The sequence below is a fragment of the Phalangium opilio genome, unplaced genomic scaffold (assembly GCF_054372755.1).
Source record: "Phalangium opilio isolate 3A_F unplaced genomic scaffold, DU_Popi_V2 ptg000022l_1, whole genome shotgun sequence".
Lineage (NCBI taxonomy): Eukaryota > Metazoa > Arthropoda > Arachnida > Opiliones > Phalangiidae > Phalangium > Phalangium opilio.
In genome coordinates, this window is record NW_028324154.1 from 2,058,471 (window position 1) to 2,064,386 (window position 5,916).

Genomic DNA, 5,916 nt, shown 5'->3' on the forward strand with positions numbered 1-5,916 from the left:
GGAGCGTTGTTGTGAAGTCTTATAAATAACGTAAAAATTCAAAGTTTTTCCACAATACCTGAAGATCATTTAATTTCAAAGCTTCCGTGGCGCAATGGTTAGCGCGTACAGCTGTTAACCGAAAGGTTGATGGTTCGAGCCCAGCCAGAAGCGGGGTTGTGAAGTCTCTGATGTAACGTAAAAAATCAAAGTTTCGCCAAAATATGTGACGATAATTGTTTTTCAAAGCTTTCGTGGCGCAATGGTTAGCGCGTTCGGGTTTTAACCGAAAGGTTGGTGGTTCGAGCCCAGCCAGGAGCGGTGTTGTGAAGTCTCTGATGTAACGTAAAAAGTCAAAGTTTTGCCAAAATACGTGACGATTATTGTTCTTCAAAGCTTCCGTGGTGCAATGGTTAGCGCGTTCGGCTGTTAATCGAAAGTTTGGTGGTTCAAGCCCAGCCAGAAGCGGTGTTGTGAAGTCTCTTATGTAACGAAAAAAGTCAAAGTTTTGCCAAAATACGTCACGATTATCGTTCTTCAAAGCTTCCGTGGTGCAATGGTTAGCGCGTACAGCTGTTAACCGAAAGGTTGGTGGATCGAGCCCAGCCAGAAGCGGGGTTGTGAAGTCTCTGATGTAACGTAAAAAATCAAAGTTTCGCCAAAATATGTGACGATAATTGTTTTTCAAAGCTTCCGTGGCGCAATGGTTAGCGCGTTCGGGTTTTAACCGAAAGGTTGGTGGTTCGAGCCCAGCCAGGAGCGGTGATGTGAAGTCTCTGATGTGACGTAAAAAGTCAAAGTTTTGCCAAAATACGTGACGATAATTGTTTTCAAAGCTTTTGTGCTGCAATGGTTAGCGCGTTCGGCTGTTAATCGAAAGTTTGGTGGTTCAAGCCCAGCCAGAAGCGGTGTTGTGAAGTCTCTTATGTAACGAAAAAAGTCAAAGTTTTGCCAAAATTCGCGACGATAATTGTTTTTCAAAGCTTCCGTGGCGCAATGGTTAGCGCGTTCGGCTGTTAACCGAAAGGTTGGTGGTTCGAGCCCAGCCAGGAGCGGTGTTGTGAAGTCTCTGATGTGACGTAAAATGTCAAAGTTTTGCCAAAATACGTGACGATTATTGTTTTTCAAAGCTTCCGTGGTGCAATTGTTAGCGCGTTCGGCTGTTAAATGAAAGTTTGGTGGTTCAAGCCCAGCCAGAAGCGGTGTTGTGAAGTCTCTTATGTAACGTAAAAAATCAAAGTTTCGGGTGGACTAAAACCAACAACCTTTCGGTTTACAGCCAAACGCGCTAACCATTGCACCACGGAAGCTTCGAAAAACAATTATCGTCGCGAATTTTGGCAAAACTTGCCTATTTTCGTTACATCAGAGACTTCACAACACCGCTCCTGGCTGGGCTCGAACCACCAACCTTTCGGTTAAAAGCCGAACGCGCTAACCATTGCGCCACGGAAGCTTTGAAAAACTATTATCGTCACATATTTTGGCAAAACTTTGATTTTTTACGTTACATCAGAGACTTCACAACACCGCTTCTGGCTGGGCTCGAACCACCAACCTTTCGGTTAACAGTTGTACGTGCTAACCATTCCGCCACGGAAGCCTTGAAATTAAATGATCTTCAGGTATTTTGGCAAAACTTTGATTTTTACGTTACATCAGAGACTTCACAACACCGCTCCTGGCTGGGTTCGAACCACTAACCTTTCGGTTAAAACCCGAACGCGCTAACCATTGCGCCACGGAAGCTTTGGAAAACAATAATCGTCACGTATTTTGGCAAAACTTTGACTTTTTACGTTACATAAGAGACTTCACAACACCGCTTCTGGCTGGGCTTGAACCACCAAACTTTCGATTAACAGCCGAACGCGCTAACCATTGCAGCACAAAAGCTTTGAAAACAATTATCGTCACGTATTTTGGCAAAACTTTGACTTTTTACGTCACATCAGAGACTTCACAACACCGCTCCTGGCTGGGCTCGAACCACCAACCTTTCGGTTAAAACCCGAACGCGCTAACCATTGCGCCACGGAAGCTTTGAAAAACAATTATCGTCACATATTTTGGCGAAACTTTGATTTTCTACGTTACATCAGAGACTTCACAACCCCGCTTCTGGCTGGGCTCGAACCACCAACCTTTCGGTTAACAGCTGTACGCGCTAACCATTGCGCCACGGAAGCTTTGATGAACGATAATCGTCACGTATTTTGGCAAAACTTTGACTTTTTTCGTTACATAAGAGACTTCACAACACCGCTTCTGGCTGGGCTTGAACCACCAAACTTTCGATTAACAGCCGAACGCGCTAACCATTGCACCACGGAAGCTATGAAGAACAATAATCGTCACGTATTTTGGCAAAACTTTGACTTTTTACGTTACATCAGAGACTTCACAACACCGCTCCTGGCTGGGCTCGAACCACTAACCTTTCGGTTAAAACCCGAACGCGCTAACCATTGCGCCACGGAAGCTTTGAAAAACAATTATCGTCACATACTTTGGCAAAACTTGGATTTTTTACGCTACATCAGAGACTTCACAACACCGCTTCTGTCTGGGCTCGAACCACCAACCTTTCGGTTAACAGCTGTACGCGCTAACCATTGCGCCACGGAAGCTTTGAAATTAAATGATCTTCAGGTATTGTGGAAAAACTTTGAATTTTTACGTTATTTATAAGACTTCACAACAACGCTCCCGGGTGGACTAAAACCAACAACCCTTCGGTTTACAGCCGAACGCGCTAACCATTGCACCACGGAAGCTTTGAAAAACAATTATCGTCGCGAATTTTGGCAAAACTTTGACTTTTTTCGTTACATAAGAGACTTCACAACACCGCTTCTGGCTGGGCTTGAACCACCAAACTTTCGATTAACAGCCGAACGCGCTAACCATTGCAGCACAAAAGCTTTGAAAACAATTATCGTCACGTATTTTGGCAAAACTTTGATTTTTACGTCACATCAGAGACTTCACAACACCGCTCCTGGCTGGGCTCGAACCACCAACCTTTCGGTTAACAGCTGTACGCGCTAACCATTGCGCCACGGAAGGTTTGAAAAACTATTATCGTCACATATTTTGGCAAAACTTTGATTTTTTACGTTACATCAGAGACTTCACAACACCGCTTCTGGCTGGGCTCGAACCACCAACCTTTCGGTTAACAGTTGTACGCGCTAACCATTCCGCCACGGAAGCTTTGAAGTTAAATGATCTTCAGGTATTGTAGAAAAACTTTGAATTTTTGCGTTATTTATAAGTCTTCACAACAACGCTCCCGGGTGGACTAAAACCAACAACCCTTCGGTTTACAGCCGAACGCGCTAACCATTGCACCACGGAAGCTTTGAAAAACAATTATCGTCGCGAATTTTCGCAAAACTTTGACTTTTTTCGTTACTTAAGAGACTTCACAACACCGCTTCTGGCTGGGCTTGAACCACCAAACTTTCAATTAACAGCCGAACGCGCTAACCATTGCACCACGGAAGCTTTGAAGAACAATAATCGTCACGTATTTTGGCAAAACTTTGACATTTTACGTCACATCAGAGACTTCACAACACCGCTCCTGGCTGGGCTCGAACCACCAACCTTTCGGTTAAGAGCCGAACGCGCTAACCATTGCACCACGGAAGCTTCGAAGAACAATAATCGTCACGTATTTTGGCAAAACTTTGACATTTTACGTCACATCAGAGACTTCACAACACCGCTCCTGGCTGGGTGGCACCCTTGTTATTCTTAAGTTTATCTCTAAAGTGTCGGGGATAGGGGGAGGGTACCTCTCTATCTGTGGGGTCGGATACTTTTGAATTTTTATCTGTGGGGTCGGACACTTCTGATTTTTTTTATTTTAGATTTTTATATTTATTTTCTATTTTTCTTTTAGTTTTTTATATTCATTTTCTTGCCATAGAGACTTGATAGAATTCTCGAGACTTTATCCTTAAATTTTATCTCGAAAATGTCGGGGTGATGTGGGGTGGGGTACCTCTTAATCTGTGGGGTCGGATACTTTTGAATTTTTATCTGTGGGGTCGGATACTTATGAATTTGTATGTTTGGGGTTTTTATATTTATTTTCTTTTAATTTATGTTATCCACTCATTAGGGTAGGGTATAGAGGGGCTATTCACACGTACGATGTGGCTACTATTACGAGCCCTTGGGCCGTATTGTTTAACCCTGTTCTGATTATACAAAACATAAGTCGAAGGAGACGTCGCAGTGGACGGAAACCCTTTTCTTAAAACAGCTTCATTGCCCATTTTTCAGTTTCCGAAGGTAGATATTTTAAAGGTATACTTAAAAGCAAAAATACAAGCGCGTCGGCAAAGACAAAAACTCCTATTAAGTTTAGAAGAAATCAAACTCATATTGTAAAGTAATTGATAAACCAAGGTACAGCGTTAATATCAACTTAATTAAGTATAATTAATGAGATATTAACGCAAAACAACCATATTTTCCGAATAGACAGGAATAATTTTTAATGAAACTAAATAATTCATAATAAAATTACACGAGTTGTTCGTCCAACCGATTTTTTCATTTAAAACTTAAATAAATTTACATTATCATAGAAAAACATTTAAGGCGCGAATGTTCGGCAAAAGATAATTAGGGAAAATTATTTATTGAAACTCATTTTATAAGCTAAAACAATACTGCGGAACCACATTTAAGTGTCAATTTCATATTAATTTGGCGTAATTAAAGTGGAATGAACAGAAAAGAACATTTTTTGGGTAAAATTCAAGGATAACTTTTAATTAGGGTAAAAGACTAAAGTGATAACTACACGAGTAGTTCGTCTAATCTCAAATTGCCTATTTCACACTTAGCACTTAAATAAATTTACATTGTCATCTAAATTCATGAAAAGGCGCGAAGTTTAAAAATTCAGGTAGTTCGGCGAAAACTAAACTACACTATAAATTGAACTAACACTATTGCGCTACACTACAGCATTAATTTTAGCTTTACTGAGCATATTTAATTTGAAATTCACCCTCAACGTCCATTTCCTGGAAAGAGCATAATCCAGATGGATACTAATTAAATTATAATTCTGAGAGAGCGGTAGCTCTCTTAGATAAGACTTCATACTGCTCTTAATGTATAAGGAGGGTTTTTTGTTTGGCTGTAGTTTTTTTTGTATTGCATAAATTGTTTTTAAAAAATTGTACAGAACTACAATTCTGGCCCACAATATGTGGTTAAAATTTCAAAGAGATTCATAAATTAGTTAATTTTATAAAAAATAAAGTTGCTAAGGGTGGTTTTCATTTCCATAAAATTCATCACACCTTTTGTTGAAAAACTGGAATTTTTCCCATAGAAATAACATGGGAAATTTTTGGAAAAAAACATTCCGGTTAATCCGATTTTAGAAAAACTATACGTTTGTTAGACTTGAAAACGGTTTTAAATGGAAGGTACAACACCTAACATTCCGCTAAGCAATTTTCATTGACTATAATTAAGTCTAAGTATGTTTAAATTTAAATTTTCAAAACCATTCCAATCTGCGATATTTAAGCAGTGTAAAGAGTCAGTTTATGATGTTAGCACTTTTAAATCTATTAGGTTCAAATCTCGTGGTGGTTGAAAAACAAGGGGACCTAGCTTTGTGTGAGCTAACAAGTTAAGTTCGAAAAGGTCCCCCACACTGCCTTTGGTACTTGTAGGTACTTGTGGGTACTTGTGAGTGTTTGTAGGTACTTGTGGGTGCTTGTAGGTACTTGAACCATTGCACTACGGAAGCTTTGAAAAACAATTATCGTCGCGAATTTTGGCAAAACTTTGACTTTTTTGGTTACATAAGAGACTTCACAACCCCGCTTCTGGCTGGGCTCGAACCACGAACCTTTCGGTTAACAGCTGTACGCGCTAACCATTGCACCACGGAAGCTT

General features: G+C 40.5%; 3 non-coding genes across 3 annotated transcripts; all 3 read right to left on the reverse strand.

Annotated features, from left to right (window-relative positions):
- Nucleotides 1–2,683: 2,683 nt before the first annotated feature.
- TRNAY-GUA (transfer RNA tyrosine (anticodon GUA)) lies at nt 2,684–2,756 on the reverse strand. Its single transcript has one exon. It is a non-coding gene; the product is annotated as a tRNA-Tyr (tRNA).
- A 513-nt stretch (nt 2,757–3,269) lies between these two features.
- Nucleotides 3,270–3,342, reverse strand: TRNAY-GUA (transfer RNA tyrosine (anticodon GUA)). The gene has a single exon. It is a non-coding gene; the product is annotated as a tRNA-Tyr (tRNA).
- A 221-nt stretch (nt 3,343–3,563) lies between these two features.
- Nucleotides 3,564–3,636, reverse strand: TRNAK-CUU (transfer RNA lysine (anticodon CUU)). The gene has a single exon. It is a non-coding gene; the product is annotated as a tRNA-Lys (tRNA).
- Nucleotides 3,637–5,916: the final 2,280 nt, after the last annotated feature.